This window comes from Myotis daubentonii, chromosome 17 (genome assembly GCF_963259705.1).
Source record: "Myotis daubentonii chromosome 17, mMyoDau2.1, whole genome shotgun sequence".
In the NCBI taxonomy this organism is placed as follows: Eukaryota; Metazoa; Chordata; class Mammalia; order Chiroptera; family Vespertilionidae; genus Myotis; species Myotis daubentonii.
Window position 1 is genome coordinate 5,406,033 of NC_081856.1, and position 17,280 is coordinate 5,423,312.

Genomic DNA, 17,280 nt, shown 5'->3' on the forward strand with positions numbered 1-17,280 from the left:
GACGGGGGCAGCGCCCAAACCCCTTGATCGCCCTGCGGCTCTGTGTGTGACAGGGGGCAGGGCCATAACCTCCCTATCTGCCCTGCTCTGTTCCTGACAGGGGATGGTGCCCCAACCTCCTGATCAGCCCTGCTCTGTGCCTGATACAGGGGAGCTCCCCAATTCCCTGATCGCCCTGCGGCTCTGTGTGTGACAGGGTGCGGCGCCCCAACCCCCCCCACCCCCCACAGGCCCTGCTCTGTGTGTGACAGGGTAGAGCCATAACCTCCCCATTGGCCCTGCCCTGAGTGTGACGGTGGCGGCGCCCCAACCCCCTGATCGGCCCTGCTCTGTGGGTGATAGAGGGCGGCGCCCCAACCCCCCCACCCCCCATGGGCCCTGCTCTGTGTGTGATGGGGTAGAGCCATAACCTCCCCATTGGCCCTGCCCTGAGTGTGACAGTGGCGGCGCCCCAGCCCCCTGATCCGCCCTGCTCTGTGGGTGACAGGGGGCAGTACCCCAATTCCCCTATCGGCCCTACTCTGTGAGTGACAGGGGGGAGCTCCCCAACCCCCTGATGGGCCCTGCTCTGTGCGTGACAGGGGGGAGCTGCCCAACCCCCTGATTGACCCTGCTCTGTGCATGACAGGGTATGGAGCCCCAACCCCCCTGATGGGCCCTGCTCTGTGTGTGACAGGGGGTGGCGCCCCAACCCCCTGATTGGCCCTGCTCTGTGCATGACAGGGGGTGGCGCCCCAACCTCCCCATCGACCCTGCCTTCAGTGTGACAGGGGGCAGTGCCCCAACCCCCCAATCGGCCCTACCCTGAGCGTGACTGAGGGTGGCATCGCAACCTCCCAATCTGCCCTGCTCTGTGCATGACAGGGGGCGGCGCCCCAACTCCCCAGCGGCCCTGCTCTGAGCCCAACCAGGGGCTGCACCTAGGGATTGGGCCTGCCCTCTGCCACCCGGGAGCAGGCCTAAGCCAGCAGGGCGTTATCTCCTGAGGGGTCCCAGACTGCGAGAGGGCACAGGCCGGGCTGAGGGACCCTCCCTTCCCCCCCCCCGCAAGTGCACAAATTTTTGTGCACCGGGCCTCTAGTATATTATATATATATATATATATATATATATATATATATATATATATATGTATGTATATATATATATATATATACATATATATATAATTGAAAGAAATTATGCTAGCTAAGAATCCTTTTTTATATAACTTTTCAGAATTTCTTTCAAAAGCTTTTCTTTTGCACAATGCATACTCTTTTCATCTTATTCTATGGTCTTACCACTGCCTGGGTTGTAGAAAGGTGACTGACATTTTCTTTTGAGATTAGTTCGAACATCCTCTCAGGGGATCAATAACACAGATCCTGAGAAATTTAGTACCTACCCCTTGCCATGTACTGCCAGATTGGCTAAAAGACTTAAAATCTTCAAAACTCATGACTTATTTTTCTATTATCAAACACGTTACTTTGAACTACAGTTTTAAAAAGACACTAGCCCATTCACTCCTTGTGCAGTATAACCATGTTACAGAATAAATAAAAGATAACCCTATCCTAAATCAGCCAAACTTAAAACTAATTACTATATTAATTTGTAAATGTTTACAGAGTAGGCACTTGTCAATTTGACCTTTAAGATAAGAAAATAATTTAAATAATCCTTCCATTATCCATGAGACTCCTTGGGCAATCCTCATATCAATTTTTCATGGGAATTTTTCTGTGGAAGCAATCTTACTATCATGAGAATCCTATATTTAGAATATGTATTGATTGAAAAAGCCAAGGGAAATCATTGGATGGCAGAACTATTTGTTTTTATTTTGAAGTGCACTTAGCAGGAAGCATCAGGTCAAATTTTAATGACTGCGTCTTGAATTAGTAAGATTTCATTTCCATAATCTAGTCCCTGGAATACATACACCAGCCATTCTTATCTAAGGCTCAACTGTGATGAATCACCTACATGGAAAACTGCCACCTACTCCTCTAGGTCAATGTTTCTCAAACTGTGATCTCTGGTTCATGGGCATCAAAATCAACTGAGGTGCTTTCTAATAACACAGACTCCTGAACCCACTTGTGATCCGCTGAGTCAGAATCTCCCAGATAATCCTTCTGCAATCTAAAACCAACAACCTACTTTTAGATGCACTTCATTCCATTTGGATCAAGCCAGATGACCAAGTTGCTACAACAAGAAAATGATATACAAAGTCAACACTGGATTTATTTCACATATTATTTGGTGGACACTGACCACTGTATCACACATCTTTCTATGAGAACACAGAAAGTACGACTTCCAGGGAAAAGTTTTGTTTTTTTAAAAAAAAGCTTTACTTTCATCTTACCTCAGAAACAAATTTCAGACCTATTTATTTTTAAAAAATATATATTTTATTGATTTTTTTACAGAGAGGAAGGGAGAGGGATAGACAGTTAGAAACATCGATGAGAGAGAAACATCGATCAGCTGCCTCCTGCACAACCCCTAACTGAGGATGTGCCTGCAACCAAGGTACATGCCCTTGACCAGAATCAAACCTGGGACCCTTGAGTCTGCAGGCCGACGCTCTATCCACTGAGCCAAACCGATTAGGGCTCAGACCTATTTATACTAATAAAAGGGTAATATGCTAATTAGACCAGATAGACCAGAAGTCTTCTGGACATCCTTCCTGACAAAGCCAGGGGCAGGGCTGGCCTGCAAACCCCCAGCGGCCCCTTGCCCAGGCTGGCCCTGCCCCCAGCGGGGACCCCCCACCCCGATCCTGTGCCCCCCTCATGGAAGGCCAGCCAGCCCCCACCTGTGCACTAGGCCTCTATCCTATATAATAAAAGGGTAATATGCAAATTGACCCTAACGGCAGAACAATTGCTGGACCAGTCACTATGAGGCACACTGACCACCTCTTGGTCCCTTTCCCTGGCCAGCAGGCTTTGATCGCCTGATGACCACCATTGGCAGGGGCTGGGCCAGCAAGTGGGCAGGAACAGCTGACCCCTTGGTCCTTTCCCCCAGCCATCAGGCACCTATCACCTACTGGCGAACAAGGAACCAGGGGTGGGTGGCAGTGGGGTCGGGGCTGGCTGCGGACAGCTGGGGAAGATGGTCCTGATAGTAGGCCAGGCCTAGGGACTGTACCTGCACATGAATTTCATGCGCCGGGCCTCTATTTTCTTATAATACCACAGTATCTAATAAAATGCACTGTGAACCTACTTCAACAGTGTTTATCACTTTTAAAGACATATAGATAGGAAACTGACTCAAGCCAGTTTGGTAGAAAAGTGGAATATAAAGCAATAGATAAGCCAATAATACAATCTCCTAATAATACAATCTAAGATTACTTACATTTCCATAGCCAAATTTCACAATTAACTTTGTCAATTGAAATACATCTGCTTCTGCCCTAGCTGGTTTGGCTCAATGGATAGAATGTCGGCTTGCGGACTGAAGGGTCCCAGGTTCGATTCCAGTCAAGGTTACATGCCTAGGTTGCGGGCTTGATCCCCAATAGGTGGCGTGCAGGAGGCAGCCGATCAATGATTCTCTCTCATCGTTGATGTTTCTATCTCTCTCTCTTCCTCTCTGAAATCAATAAAAATGTTTTAAAAAAACAAGAAATCCATCTGCTGTGTTACATGAGCTGCACATAAGTCTCCCACCTTTTCCTTTATGTTGTTAAAAATTATGTTATTTGATTTTCCCAATCTCCACATCTCAGACCTAGTACAAAGGTACCACTGAAAAGCCAGGAATTACAGATGCAGGGAGGTCCTGGAACATGGCCACCAAAGGTGACACAGAGGGTCCAGGAACAGTATGTATAGGAGGGAGGGGGACTGGAGAGATTGACACTGACAAACAAACCAATTCCTTGTATGTGATCCTTTAACTGAAAATCTAATTAACAAAGCCAGTCCCTAGCCCATATTTCAACATCTTTTCCAAAAAGGTGATTGTGGTGGTAATGATGGTGATGGTGGTGGTGATGGTGATGGTAGTGGTGGTGATGGTGGTGCTGGTACATTTCTCTGATATTATTGGATTAGTCAGTCAATAAAAAGGAAAATATATGTAGTCTAATAATGGTTGTTATCTTAGCATATCAACACACACTCATTTCTGGTGGTCACGCTCCTTCATTGCCTTTGGTCAGCACTCAAATCAGTGCTTCACAAACCACCTGTAGGAAGGAACCAGGCTGGTTCTTCTTAAATTTCCAACACTTCATGGACTGAAATTTTCATAAAATACAATATAAATTATTCACTAGAAAAAAATAAAATAAAATAAAAACTCACAAAATGCAATGCATTTTTAATCATTTTTATTTTTAAAAACTATCTTTAAATTATTATTAGATCCAACAGATGTAAATTTCTCTGAAAACTGTCGAGAAGGTTTCTAAATGCTTGGTCTCTATTTCTGTTCTATTGCATGGAGCACTGACAGTCTGAGAACAAGCATCGGGTTGTGAGCCACACTTTCTGAAACTTTCCATAAACCTCCATCAACACTCCACCAGTTACAGTTTAGACTCTCTGTTTCCCTGTAAGGGGAAAAAAATGGATTAAGCCTGTCCCTCTCAATTTTCCTCAACCTCTTCACCTCCACAATTATCCATAAGCACTGGAAATGAATTAGCAGTCCCGAGGCAAATTCTTGTAGCATGTTCGCTACATTTGGACCTAAGCTAATTAGAAGAGCTCTTTCTCAACTGTAGCTCTAATTTGGGACATCATTCCCTCTTCACCATTGTTCCTTCTAAGGTTTTCTATTCAACGGTGATACATTCATTCATAAATGTCAGGCTATTCTCCCTTCGGGGCATGAGCAACCTCACATTTCCCAGGCCCATTCCACTGGCGCAGGACCGTATGAGTAATCTAGTCAACGGACAGTGAGAAGCCCTGGAGTGATTCTCCCATTTCTTCCCTCAGACCAAGTAAACAAAACAAAACTAAGCTAAACAAACAAACAAAAACGAAACAAAGGACACCTTGTTCTAGGAGGTGCATCTGCAATCTACGGGGAGACCCCTCAATCGTCCCAACTCTGACAACAGTGCCAGGCTGAACCCACTGCAGACCTGCTCTGAAAACAAAGCGTGAGCTAAAAACAGACCATCGTTGCAGCAAGTACCCGAGGTTTCAGAGTTGTTCCTGTGGCGTAACTTAGCCTACACTGGATAAAACAGTCTTTGTAGAAAGAAGAATGAAGCGAGAAAAATAGACGCCTGCCAAATATTTGGAAATGGGATCATTAGAATACATGTGAAAAGAAAAAAAAAGTAAAGAGCCAGCCCCATTTAATATTATAAAAATAAAGGGCCAGTCCCAATAAATTAATATCAAAGGACTTAATTTATTCTAGGCTAGACTAGAAGTCTCCTTGAAATGATGAAACTCAAGTTGAGATCTTAAGCATGATATGGAGTAATTTGGGAAAAGAGAAAGAATGGTTACTTCAGGCATAAGAAACTGTGTATGGCGGCCTGGAAACTAGAAAATGTGATGACTGAAGTTTAGGAAAAGACCACACTTCCAGACGTGAGCTCCATGCCCATCAGATACCTGCCTGGATACAGTGGCTTCACCTCTCGCTTCCGGCCACGTTATCACACGCCTCTCTACAGTTTCCATTCCACACAACACCGGGGCCCTGTTTGGAGAGCACACATCTGCTGTGGTCCTGCACTCGCCCATCAGGTGAAGAACCTCGTGCTGACTGCACGCCTGGCACCTAGGAGTGCCTGGTAAAGAGCTCATAACTGATGGGATGAACAAAGGCGGAGGACTAATGAAAAGAACTGGTTTGTATGGGTCCACAACATCTGTTCTCAAGCAAAAATCGTGTGAGAGCTATTCTCAAGGCTATGATTTTCTAAATTGTGTTCGTTCTGCTTCTCTCCCAAAGATGGAAGAAGATAAAATTGATTCTAATCAAATATGAAGAAAACCAAGAAGAATTATTAGGGGGGGGGGGTAGGAATCAGTTTTAAAGAGTAAAAGAAATGCCATTTACTACTGCCCAATGTAATAACACAAATTAAAGGAGAATAGCAATGTAAGGAGGCATTCTATTAGTTCCTATGCTCTGTGCCTAGTCTTAGAGGCACAGTAAATAGTTTATAGAGTCTCTGCTACAAATCTTGAAAAATTACAAAATCATTAAAAAATAGCTGTCCACAAAAATGCTTAGCTGAATAGACTAGAAGTTACTAGAGATACTGCTGAGTCAAAACAGTGTGTATTGATAAATGTTCATATATTTGTATTAGCATACTCATTTATTTTATTGAAATATCTATAGCAGAATTAATTTTTAAAAACTCATTCTCTAAAATTTGTACATTTTATTCCCAAATATTTTTCTGCCATTTTATATAAGAAAATTCCCTTTTGTAAAAGGTCATAAATAAAATTGACTTAAATTTGGACATATGTATGTCAAGAACAGAAAAGTCTGGAAAACAAACAAACAAAGAAGACAGGCTCTTTCTCCCAGAAGTGTTTTAAAGTTTCTGTTTTTCACAAACCAGTCTCTATGATCTTTCAAATTCTCTGTTTTCATTGAACAGTAGCATTTATGAAACAACTATCTTAACAACCCACCTACCTCTGATTCAAGAACTATCTCCATTGATGGGCACTTGGTTTTTTTCGTATCTTGGTTATTGTGAATAATGCTGCAATAATCATGGGAGTAGAAATATTTTGTTAAAATCCTGTTTTAATTTCCTTTGCATATATACCCAGAAATGAAATTGCTGGTTATATGGTAGATCTGTTTTAATTTTTGAGGACCTTCCATATTACTTTCCATCAGTAGTAGGATAGTGTTGCATTCCACCAACTGTAGAGAGCACCTGGGAAGGCACATGGGCATTTTTTAAATAAATTGTCAGCTGAATCCAGGGCGGTAGGCAAAGCCATGTCCTGGAAACACGTTTTGCCAAAAGGCAGAAGTGTTCTCAGCTTGACCTTCATTTCTGCCCAGGTGCCTGGGAGTGGGTTTTATTATGTAAATCCAGCCAAGCACCAGGAATGAATTCAACTTGGGCCCACCCAGAACTGACGTTACAAGAATGCACATAATCTCCTTTGTCTTGACCTTTGGTGAAACTTCCTGGTATTTGGGGTATAAAATAAACACGCTGTATTTGTGCTGGGTCTCTGTCTCTCCATCAGAAGAGGGCAGCGGTCCCACCCGGCCTCAGCTTTCTTCCTCCATCTCTGTGTCTGTCTCTTTCTTTCATTTTCTCAATCCCCAGCCGCCCTTACTCAAAGAACCAGACCACTCTCTAGCCGTGCTGGACGTAGAAAAGAGAGAACTCTCCATAACCAACAATGTATAAGGGTTTCCTTTTCACCACATCCTCCTGTGTTTATTGCAGCATTATCCTCAACAACCAAGATATGAAAACAACCCAAATGCCCCTCAGTGGATGACTGGATAGAAAAGATGTGGTACATATACACAATGGAACATTATTTAGTTTTGAGAAAGGAGAAAATCCTCCCATTTGCAACAACATAGATGGACCTTGAGCACATTATGCTACATGAGATAAGTCAGAAAGAGAAAGATAAGTACTGTATGGTCTCACTTAGATGCAGAATCTATAGAAGTTAAACCTTTAAAAAACAGAAAGTAAAATTGTGGTTACCAGGGGATGAGAGGCGGGTGAGGGTGTTAAGGGTACAAAATTTTAACTAGTAAATAAGCCATAGAAATCTAATACACAGTATAATTAATATAGGCAATAATACTGTGGTACTATCTATAATAATAAGGCTTCCCTTTCAGCCCAGCTTCATCCAAAAGAACATCCGGTCTAATTAGCATATTATGCTTTTATTATTATAGATTATTATAGATTGCAACCTCGACAATCATATTGTAAAACATAAATGTACACCTTAAACTTACACAATGTTACATGTTAAATTTATTCAAGGATAAAAAAGAGAGCTCTCTCCAGTTTAAGGAAGGTCCTAGTATAACAATAATGTTACTGTAGATAGTCAGAGCACCAAGATGGCACGGGGGAGACTCTTACACTGAGCATGCCAAGAGATAGAAAGATGAATGGACAGGACCTGAATGCTCCAAAAGCCAGCAAGATAATTGGATAGAAAACAGCCCCTCTCCTCCCTGTCCCTATAAGAAAGGTGGGCTTGAGCAAGAAGGGGATATGGTCTTTGAGACAGAGGTCTACCATTCTCCCAGGTCGCATGGCACCTGAATAAACCTCTTTCCTTAGCATTGGTACAGGCACCCAAACCTGTGTTTTTCAGTTACAATAACAGAAAAGATCTCGGCCACTCCTTTTTATAACACTATCACATGTGCTCTGCCAAGAAACTATCTTTTTTAAATTTTGCTCTCTGTGTTATTTTGTATATGGATAACCAATAATGCAATATGCTTTCAGTTTTTAAAAGGTAAACCATTCCATTTGAGATTTGTCCTGGGTATTATTTTGTGATCCTCTTTGCTAATAGTCAGAGAGAGAGTTTCCATGATTACATTTTATCTTGTTCAAGTTTACCTTTCAACTAATGAAAAGCCATCATCACTACGTGATACAACTCCTTTATGAGTCAGTGTCAGAGTAATCACTTATGCATCTTCAAAATCATGCCAATGCACCTACTGGTTGCAACATCTACTCTACTATATACATGTTGGGACCAAAATCACTTGGAATAATTTTAATTACTATTATCTGTTTTCATAGAAACCGATGAATTTGACCTACTTTATAGCTGCAGTGATGCTGAATCATACTCTGACTAATTAATCTCAACCTGTATACTTTGTCCTGTATGTATTTATTCTTCAGTATGAAATTCATCAGGAGCTCTAGGAGGAGGACACTGGGTCCAGTACCACCTAAAGACATGTCACTGATTAGCTGTACAGGCTGAGGTACCAAACACATCCCTTACACCTCGGGCTGCCCACTGCTCTTTTTCTTCTCTTCTACCTCTGAATTACCCACGTCAGTGAATCATCTCATGAAAAATTGCCAAGAAATGGTCAGAATTCCTTCTCTAAAACTCTGCCATGTCTGCAGCATGGCTGTCATTTGTTCCAATAATGGAGATTCCAATCCTGATCCGTATTCAGGAAACAATATTTAAAAGCAGCTGATAAATATGGATTATTAGAGTTAATACTCAGTTTTATAAAATTCTACTCCTTCTAAGAGAAGGATCCTTAGTAGAGGTAGGGGACAGAATTAATAAAAAATCATAAGAAATGACTGTGTGAGAAGATGGCTTCTACTCCACCAAGTCCTCAAGGGCTTTCCATCTTCCACACGGAATACAGTTCAGGCTGATAAATAGACAGGCTCTTTCTCAGCTCGAAAGCCTATCATTTACTCCTGTGCAGGGACGTTCAATGAATTTTTCTTTAACTTAAACAACAACATCTTTCATCACCTTTTTTCCTCACCATATTCACTCATCAATAACACGACTGAGGAAAGTGGAAAGATAACTCCTGCGTTTGACAATGAGGAGGATATTATTTCTCTTAGGAGTGGGTCATCAGTATCTTTCCACAGTGTAGTGAGTGGTCAGCAGTGACCTTATATGGGAATTTTTACCTTAAGTAATATAGTTGGAGGTCACATTCATCCAGAACTTTAAGGCCCAGGGATCAAGTCATGTATCTCACACAAGACGGATTCAAAACACTCGCTAGCACACATGCACACTCAGAATTTCAACAAACATAGTACCTGTCATCTCTTTTTAAACCAACATAGATCACTAATTGAATGCAAAAAGTAGAAATGAAAACTTCTTTCTTCACCATCAGCTTATATCACACAGACACTAAACATAAAGGAGTAGTAAAGCCAGACAAAATGTTAATTCCTTCTAGTAGTTCTGGACCACTGTCAGGAATACCAAAGAACAGTGAAGGCCAAAGGGCTGAATATGTGGAATTGTTTCTCACATTTTTTTTTATCAAGCCTGGGGGAGGCTGAGCATGACCTAATTTGACAGCATTTTATGGGAAAAGCCTTAATGATATTAGCTGAGCAGAATTTCGCTGAGTCAGTAGGATAACGCAAATACCAAACATGCTGATGTGGTCAGGCCTACATTAAGAAGAACATTTCAAAAGAAGAACAGTGTTCTCATTTTTGAAAGAGAAAGTCTGAACTCAGCGTGGATAAGGTGACATTTGGAATGTCACTTTCTTTTCTCTATACCTGACATTTAAAGAGGGATTCAGCAACACACAACAGTACCCAGAATGTGTGCAATGGAATATTAATAATACAAAAAAAATAAGACTACTGTGATCAAATAAGTTTGAAAAATGCCAGAGGAAACAGGCCGTTTTAAAGATAGTTTTCTCAAACTCAGGTTCCATTGGAAGATGCAAATGCTACTGTGTGTTGTGAAGCTCAGAAGGTAAGGTTTCAGCTTGGCTCAGATGATTACGCCCTGGAGCCCCTTTTTAAAGATGCAACTCTCAGAACTAGCATTACAAAGGGCACGCTTTGGGGACTATTGATCTAAAAGATGTTCAAAGGGGCATGTACCAAGTGATAAGAAATTTGAAAACCATGCTCTTTGGGGTTTATTTGGAAAAGCTAGGCATTTTAGATCACAAAAGAAGACTAAGGAGAATAGAAGAATACATGATTTCCTTCAAGATTGTTTTAAGGATCTATACATAACAATCACCGCGTGGAAATGCAGGGGCCTGTTTTGGCTTGGCATAAGAAAGATATTCCTATCATTATCTGAGTATCGGGGTCTTTTACAAGTAGCAATGAGTTTTCTTAAAATAATTCAGATTTTCATTTAAAAGACATCAGTTAGGAAATTTGTAGAAGAAATCTTGTACCCATACAAGCTTAGAGTGATGTCCAAATTTATTCCAATTCAGTGACTTGAAGTAGGCATGGCTTTCTCACTGATCCACCTGTGCAACTTTGTCATGTTATTGATAATCTTAAAACATATCACTCCTGCCCTAACCGGTTTGGCTCAGTGGATAGAGCGTCGGTCTGCGGACTGAAAGGTCTCAGCTTCAATACCGGTCAAGGGCATGTACCTTGGTGGCGGGCACATCCCCAGTGTGAGGTGTGCAGGAGGCAGCTGATCAATGTTTCTCTCTCCTTGATGTTTCTAACTCTCTATCCCTCTCCCTTCCTCTCTGTAAAAAATCAATGAAATATATTAAAACAAACAAACATATCACTCCCTAGTGTATATCCGTCATTAATTAAACTTCCAGTGGCTTTGATATTGGTTATCAAATAAACTCCTCTTTTGTTAGACCATCCATTAGTCATGCTCTGAGCACACACATAGCAAAAGTCTAACGTTGTGTGAAAAAGACACAATTGTCAACGGGGCGATCCTGAAACACTGTCTTGGGAAACAAATATTGTGTCAAAATGGTTGATTAGGAGGAATAATCGGGGTGGGGGAAAGGATTTTAAAAATCTAAAGATTTCGGGAATCTATGCCTCCAAATTCTGAACCAGGTCTGGGGACGAGCCCGGGAGTACACGTTTTTAGAAGCCTCCCGTCGATGCTGGCGTTCTACCTGGCTGTGGAGCCGCTCTTCTGGGCTCAGGCACCGTTTGCTGCAGCGCGCCTCTCCGGACCTATGTCACTGTGTTGGTCGCTTCTCTGAGGTGTCTAGAGGTGACAGACAGGCAAGATCAAGGATCCGAAATCTGATGAACTGAGCTGGCTCACTTTTAAGTTGCAAGGATGGCTTTACCCAAACTAGACCGATTTAAGGGGCCAGAAATGCTTCCTGTACACTGGGTTAGACTTTGGCCTGACATGGATGTTCCTTCTTCGGAAACCCTCCAACATTAGCAGGCAGTCCAGGCCTATCTTCCATACCTACTGCGTGGCATTCCATAAATGCATAATCCCAGACTTAATGGGGTCCGGAGATGAGGGATCACAACTCTTGTTCTCTTTTTGTGAGAAGAAAGCTCCCCTTTGGAAATATACTCACACGGAGTGGCCGAAGCAGTCCCAGGAGTGAGCTGTGTCCCCGTAGGGAGTTGAAAGAGCATCAGCAACATTGAAAACCGCCTACGGTTCTGGGTCAAACTGCCTTCCTATCTCTCTGCCTCTGATTGCTTGGTGAAGCCTTCGCTCTACCCACCGCGAGCTCCTTGCTGCTCCTGAACGTCGAAACTGTGCTAACCCCGTGTCCGCTCAGGGCCCCAAGCCCCTGGACATGCTGCTTTTTCTAACCTCCCCGGAAAATCATCATTTTTGAGACCAGGCTCAGCAAACTCTTTCTATCAGGACCAGAGAGAGAGCATGTTCAGCCTTGACACCCTACTGTCCCTGCCAAGTGACTGGATGAAATATACATCAGGACAGATGGCCCTGGACAGAGCCCATTGGACTGAATAATAAACAATACAAATGAACAAATTCATAGTTAAAGAAGACTACGCGTCCTTAAAGTGGGTGTAAAGACACAGAGGGCTAGTGTGCTGGGGCTCGGCCATGCTCTCTCCGTGTGCTGCTAAGGACAGCCACGTGTGCGGGTGCTGCGAAGCTCTCATTAGGATGCCATCTTCAGTAACCCGCATCAGTAAATTCCTGGTGCTAAGCAGGAAGTAGGCCCGCCCGGGGTTGACAGACAGACTCGCCCACTCTAGTCTGCAGGCACAGCCCCCAGGTCCGGCTCAGAAGTCACCTTCTCTGCCTCCTCTCGTGAAAAGTCCTTCCCTCTCAGCCCCTTCAAGCAGAGACAGAATTTCTGCTTTTACACTCACCTTGAATTTATACATATTTTTACAGCAATTCTCTCGTGTACTGTGCACATTATTTACATGTTCAGTTTCCTTTCCAAACAGTGACTCCATCGAGGATAAAGACCATGTTTTATTAACTAGCATCAAACAAAACAACGGGCACCCTATAGGTAGTCAGTAAATGACAAGTTGAAGGAATAAAAAAAATTGTGAATGAACAGATGATAAAAATGAATGTTGGTTTGAGGTGAATCTTGAAGAACTGAGTACGATTTACAGATGACTTGAGCTATAAGCGTAAGCACGTTTAAATCGCAGGGGACACAGCCTGTTCTGTGAACACGGACTAAGAGCGCCCGCTAAGGCAGCCCTGGGGAATTAACGTTCTGCGAGGGAGCTCCTCAGAGTTGAAGTCTGTGAAGTACATGAAGTCACTGTAGCCACTAAATGGGCCTATTATTGTCTGTGCATGAATGTCCTTTTAAAAGTTAATGGGGCCCTAACGGTCTGGCTCAGTGGATAGAGCATTGGCCTGTGGACTGAAGGGTCCCAGGTTCCAGTCCGGTCAAGGGCATGTGCCTTGGTTGTGGGCACATCCCCAGTAGGGGGTGTGCAAGAGGTGAGCTGATCGATGTTGCTCTCTCATCAATGTTCCTAACTCTCTATCCCTCTCCCTTCCTCTCTGTAAAAAATCAATAAAATAAAAGAATAAATGACTCATTTCTAAACTTGCAAAAAATAAAATAAAATAAAGTAAAATAAAATAAAAGTTAATGGGATCCAAATGCACACAGCAGAATAAAAGAGAGGACTACCCAGACCAGAATACACAGAAGTTATGACACTCCGTCCGGTATGTTACATCGAGGGATGCGGGTTACTGAAGATGGCATCCTAATGAGAGCTTCGCAGCACCCGCACACGTCGCTGTCCTTAGCAGCACACGGAGAGAGCATGGCCGAGCCCCAGCACACTAGCCCTCTGTGTCTTTACACCCACTTTAAGGGCGCTTAGTCTTCTTTAACTATGAATTTGTTCATTTGTATTGTTTATTATTCAGTCCAATGGGCTCCGTTCAGGGCCATCTGTCCTGATGTATATTTCATCAGTGATCATCATATATTTTAGATGCCACACTATACTAGGCAACTGTTCACGCAATTGTCGCTAAAAGGACTGAGCATCCATGTCCACTGGCTGAGAACTTCCCATTTAAATGATGGAAACAAATGTAAAAATCTTCCGCAAACACCTGAATGTCTGTTGCTAAGCTTTGAACAAACATGCCCGGTTGCGTTAAATTCACGGCTCGGGGTTTTGGCCAGTGGGCTTCATGTGCAGATTAGGAGCCTGAGTTTCTGAACGTTCCCATGAAGTCGGAGTCCGTGTAGGAACCAACATTTCACTGGCTCTGAGACACACGCCAAGGCTGACCCCCCGGCCACCCTCGAGTATTTGAGGGGCTCCCAGGAGACGTTGTCCACATTCGCATGAGGAAATCCATTCTCCTGGTGCTGACCCTGTTCTGCCATTCTTGCCCCGAAGCTTCTAAGTCTAGAGATGTGGCAGCACCGGGAGGGAGGGAGGCCCCTCTTGGTTGTACTTGTTGGTGGTGGCAAGTTGGGGGGCCGATGCCCCAACAGTTTAGATATTTTAGTGAAACCAGGCATTTTCACTGCAGTGCTTTTTATTCTTAACACACAGACGTCTGTCCCTGGATCGGGAATGCTTTCAATGGATATTTGCAAATTGCCTTCAGAACAATCTCTCTCTCTGATGACGAAAGTTTGGTTTCCAGGAAAAGTTTATTTTCCTGATGCACCTCCTCAGTGCCAGTTCTTTCCAAGGGGTCCTCTCACATGCTCAGGTAATACAATCAGCTAATACATCCCCCACATGGGCCCCTACCCCCACTGCCGTTGCCATACAGAAATGACAGCTTGAGTTCAAGATAGAATCCTCGCGACATTCATACTGCCTTGATCCTGAATGCCTTCTTTAATTTAGTGAAGACTGTTCATCAAAGTTATCAAAAAACAGTTAATCCTCTTCTTTCTTAATGGAACATGACAAAAATCTAGGTACATATATCAGTATTATTAATAGCCTGTTGGAAAGAGCACATCACGGGGAGAGCATAGTCATGACTTTGTCTCCACATTTCAGAGGTGGGGAAGGTTTTGGATTGTGCCTTCAGTGGCAATGCTCTACAAATGAGAGCATTTAGGTCCAGAAAAATCAAAGGAAGTTAAAAAGTCACGCAGTTGGATATTTATTATCACAGCCACTTGGAAAGAGGCCAGGAAAAGTTCATCCTGAGCATCCGTGTCCAGCGAGACCAGGCCCTGGGAGACAGCAGCTCCAAGCAGAAAGGCGGCGAGCGTCTGGTGGGCTGCGACGAACCTTATGCTATCACAATTCATATTTCTTCTCCAGGGAAGGCCTGTCATGAAGAAACATTGCCACCAAAAATTATGCTGAGTCCCCCATTATTTCAGGCCCTGCACCAAAGTTCATTGAATTTATTGGGGTAACATTGGTTAATACAATTATACAAGTTTCCGGTGTACAATGTGTATATCATATGTATACTGTAGTGTGTGTTCACCACCCCAAGTCAGGTCACCTTCCATCACCAGCCATCCCTCCTTTACCCTCTCCTACCTCCCCTCCCGCGCGCCCCCCTCCATCCCCTTCACTCTCAGTCACCATACTGTTGTCTATGGCCTTGAGTCCTGCTTTTTTTTCTGTGCTTAATCCCTTCCTCCTTCTCACCCAGCCCCCAACCTAAAAGCTCTAAGACAGCAGTTATTATCCAGCACAGTTCCGTGTGCCTAAAACGGGGTCTTAAAGATGTGCTGGGCATTTTTCTACATTTATTGCACGGGGCCAAAACACAGGTCAAAGGGCATCTTTGAAATCCTTGTAGGTGATGGAAAGAGACCATATTTCAGTGTCTTCTACAACCAAAGGGCTCTGGCAATGGCAACGGTGCCTCTGGCCCCTGACAGCTCCCTGCTTGTTATGGTTATGATTACCGGCCTCACTGCCACCTCGCAGTGTAAACTGTACCCTCAGACTGTTCTGCGTGTGACCTCTATCTCACACCTGACAGCAAACAAATGGAAACGAGCCAATACCTTCAGGTGGGATGATTTACTTTTAAAGCACCAGGTTTTTGTTTAATATAAATGTAAAAACATAACTTTCCCTTACAGCCAGCCAGGTAGTGTGGGCAGTTCATCAAACCCAAAGCAGCGAAGCTGTGCGGTAAGAAAGGAAGAAAATGCATTTGTGTCCAAGTAACTGTCTTTCTCTTCCTAAAATCTTGGAAGATAGATTCAGGGCAGAGGTGACTGCAAATAATGATCACAGTCAAACAAAGCAACTCCTTCAGGCAATTAGTCTCGTTTCACTTCACCTTCAGTTCTTAAAGGTACTGGCACCGAACATGACAGATGTTGAGTATCCCTTTTGCTCTTTGCACTGTTCTGTGAGTTTTTATTTCTTCCAGAACACCCTTGTCAGCTCCTCATTCAAATAATAAATGTAGGTTTTTTAAACCATTTTTCTTCTATCGCCTCTTTTGGTGAAAGCTGTTTAAAACCTTTGCACAGATCCCACCCCAGTACAAAGCTGATTCCTGCAGCCACTAAACGATAAGTTGTGTTGTGACTACTCAACCATTCATCCACTCAGGTGTTCACTGAGCATTTACTACTATATGCCAGGGCGGATTCTAGAAGCCAGAAATATAAGGATTAACATACATGATAAGATTCCTGATCTCATGGAATTTAACATAGTGGGAGAGAAGAGAAGCAAGGGGAATAGGTAAGCAAGATGATTTTAAATGGGTAAAGGGGCCTAGGGTTTGAATGGCAGCTCCTCTAAAGGGAATGGAGAGATAACACCTCTCTACCTGGTGGTGTGTGCATGCCCAGATGTGTTTAGCGGTGACTGAACCTGAACAGAGGGAGCACCGGGAAAAGGAACCTGGATCCCAGGAACGGGAAGAGTCAGTACACGTGTTACAAAGCTGAGGTCAGGAACCAAACTCCAGGACAGTATCTGCTGTAAGCTGCCTTCCCTTTATACACTCCCAATGGAAAGAAAAGTCAAATGCGATTACTGTTTTACTTGAATTAAAATTTTATCACGCTTCAAAATCAGAAATGGCTATAATGTTAAGACATTTCAAAGCACAAAAAGGAAATAGACCCAACATTAAATCCTTCCATCTATTAAATTACACACCATTTTCCACATATTCTCAGAATGATGGGGAAGAACACACAGGAAATTATTTCCAGCCTTAGATTAGAAAAATTAAAGACCACTTTCTGTGCGATTTCCGTATGAAAAACAAAGTTCTTAATGCCATTGGAAGCCTCTACGAAACTTTGAGCTGCATTTTCTGAAGACGAGAGCTAATCACTACGCAAAGAGACAGCTAGCTGATCTGATGCACATTTTGAATGTCAACTATGTCA